Raw genomic sequence first — 3,250 nt, 5'->3', positions numbered from 1 at the left:
GGCGGCAGGCGAGGGATATCACTGATGTACCAGAACAAAATTAAGTACTACTTTCTGGAAGTCAGAAAATTAAGAGATGTGCTTAATACGTAGCGCGCTATGAGCTAAGGTAAATAACTGCCTTAACATAGCGGTATTTTTGTTTTAATAGTGGGTAACGATGACCGCCATCAGACATACTTCGACGGCATCAAGTTTGACCACTTACACATTTTCCCATTTTGCTTTCAATATTCCCATTATTATTAGCTTCTTTACTTCGTTGAAAGAACTTGCACTGTTTGCGTACTACATTAACCCGCCTATTAGCACGGAGGGAGCGATTTATCCTGGCAAAACAAGAAGGCCACGGTTTGTGCATTGCATCAATTCAAATTTGGGGTCGCTCTTTTTATTTTCACATTCTGCGTGATTTTTACCCTAAAGTAGGGGGCCGGCGACTGCAAAAGACATAGCAAATATTTGAAATAATAAAAACAAATAAAAAGCGCAATAAAAATATAATAATGAAAAAACATCGCTCTATTGGGATTCGAACCACCGACCACAAGATCATCAGCAGCACGCGCTAACCAGCAAGGCCAAACCGACCTTTTTTTTCATTTTTTTGTTTGCCAGCTTGGCTTTTATTTGTTTAAAAACATTTTGCTATTTACAACCTAAAAGGTCAGCACTTCTGACACACCTCTCACAATTGTGCGCACATTTTCAGCGTGACGCTGTTTGTCGCGTTGGTCTGCGTAGCCACACCTTTCCATTGAGTGCAATACCTTCGGGATCTTCTAGCTTTAAAAGGTTCTTGAACCTCTCCCAGTGTTCCGTCTCCTTAAACGAAGTTTCTTTTATGATGGATGACGTGTAGTGAAATCCCTCTAAGAAGTGGCGCCACGCACACTTCCCTCGTTCTCGTACCAAGGTGTTATCAGTACGCGAGTTCCATATCGCATGCAAACCGATCAGGGTCAGGAGCTCGTAACATCTGCTTTGTTGCTTTTCCGGTGTGTCTAGAAACTTCATGCTGTACCAGGTTGGGTATAGATCGATCCGAAGCTCCGCGCGGAGCTGAGCCCAAAATAGTTCTGCATTAGTACAATACATGAATGTATGTTGCAGTGTTTCGGGAACAGGGCAAATGACACAATTGACTCCCCAAGGCAGAAAAAAACCTCTTTGTTCCTCCCAGGTCTTGACCGGTAAAACTTCGGTATGAAAGCGCACAAAAAAATCCTTTAGGCTTTATCCCTGGCCGAACTGGGTATAGACTCAGACGCTTGAACACGTCCGACTTTTCGCAGCCAGGAAACATTTGGCGATACATTGGAGGCGGCATTAACAGGTCTAGAGTGTCCCAATAAAGACGTCTGCGTTTCACGCTGTTTAGGTTTTTCCACGAAAAACGTTCTTCAAAAAAACGAATCGCATCTCTAATTTCTCTATAGTATCGTAGGATCGAGGTCCTTTCTGGAGTGCCAACGGTCTCTTTAGTCCATGGAGCCGGATATGGTCCACCGAGCTCCTTTAACGCCGCCATCAACAACGGGCTGGTTGCTCGGCTTCGGAAGACAAGGAAACGTTGCACTTTCAGTTTTATGTCTAGGTTTGCAAGTCCCAGCCCTCCCTTCTGCTTGCTGATAAAGAGATTGTTTCTGCGCATTCTTCCAAACCCAGAGCCCCACAGAAACGTTGCACAAAACCGATGCACTTTTTGCACGTCGAGTTGCCTATATGGAACAGCTTGCGCCGAATACCAGACAGTGGAAAAAAATACTGTGTCACTAATAACCGCTTTGTTCAGTAGCGCGCCACGTATCTGCCCTGCCATTCTGGAAGTTTGGCCCTCAGTGTGCTCAGGTGAATGCCATCCAGTCCGGTCCTTAGCTGCTCTGTGCCCAGCCCAACCCCAAGATAGTTGGAAATGGATGTGGACCACATGATGCCCAAAACTTGTTTTGGCTTGGATGCCCACGGCCCCAGCCAGGCTCCAACAGACTTTTTGGGGTTAATTTCAGCTCCAGAAACGTCGCTAAACTGCCTTGCAAGTTCTACGGCCCGCACTATATCTTTCTGATTTTGACCAATTAGGGTGACGTCATCCGCGCAAGCCAGCAACCGTGCTGACGTTGCACCCAGGCTTGCACCTTCTATGATGAGGTAATTCAACATTGCCTTACACATCGGTTCTAGATAGATAGCAAAAAGTATGGGCGACATTGGGCATCCTTGGCGTACCGACGACTTCACGGGAATGGAGCGTGACTTGCGTCCATTGATAAGGAGGGTGTTGTATAGTTTCTGGCCTGGGTGGAACCCAAAAAAAAGGGTCCCTCCCCTCAAAAGGGATTAGAGGGGATTATTTCCCTGGACTGCCGCCCCTGGAAAGGGAAAAGCATGGATTATGCTCGGACCACTTCTTTGCATAAACCCGAGGCAATCGTCGCGCTCTGATAGGACGTTCAACGCGCAGCTTTGTTAGACGCCTTCGATTATATTAGAGAGAAAGGGAAGTGCACGCGTGGATAGACTTTAGATAGACCGAGTGACCGGGGGCCATGGGAGCTTCGGGAATGCCGGGTGGCCACATGGTGGACAGCGCTGGAAAGGCGGCTTGTCTTGTTTTGGATCGGCAGGAACACTTTGCTACTTCGGCAGCGAACGGCCGCTAAATTAGCCGCTGATGCTACCGTGAGCTAGGATCGTCTCATAACGACTCCGTGAAATTTGGCTTGTCTTAGATTGGCAGAAACACTTTGCTACTTCGAGCAGCGAGCGGGAGCGAAATTAACCGCTGATGTGCTGATGCCGACTCCGAGTGGTTTTCGTGACGACTTGTCCATGTCTCTTCAATCTGCAAAATGCGGTTTGTTTGCTTCGCTTTTCTACGAGCGTACCGATTTTCTGAAGCAAGGTACGTTTCTCGGGCTTTGCGTAATCAGGATAAATCGTGTTCTTTTCAATACGCGTCGAGTACGTTGCGCCGAATCCCCCGTGAACCGCGCGCCCGAAAACCATGAGAGGCAATGTAACCGAACGTCTCGGTCCCCAGAACCGCGCGAGACGGCAAAGCCCGCCGAGGAGTATCTTTGCTCTCCTACTTCTGCGTGTTTTCTCGTACTATGTCGACTTTGCGGAGTAAGAAAAACAAGGGGAAAATAAAAGTGAAGGGCAACCACACGCGCGTCTCTTCGTTTTATTATTTGTGTCCCCGTCTCGGATTAATAATGATCACCTTATGTTGTACCACAGAGAAGGC

General features: G+C 47.4%; 1 pseudogene; it reads right to left on the bottom strand.

The window, feature by feature from the left end:
• Nucleotides 1-564: 564 nt before the first annotated feature.
• Nucleotides 565-2,376, bottom strand: LOC121838329 (annotated as a pseudogene).
• Nucleotides 2,377-3,250: the final 874 nt, after the last annotated feature.

Source organism: Ixodes scapularis, unplaced genomic scaffold (genome assembly GCF_016920785.2).
Source record: "Ixodes scapularis isolate PalLabHiFi unplaced genomic scaffold, ASM1692078v2 PGA_scaffold6__148_contigs__length_123643588, whole genome shotgun sequence".
NCBI classification, from domain to species: Eukaryota; Metazoa; Arthropoda; class Arachnida; order Ixodida; family Ixodidae; genus Ixodes; species Ixodes scapularis.
This window is presented reverse-complemented; position numbering and strand designations above follow the sequence as displayed.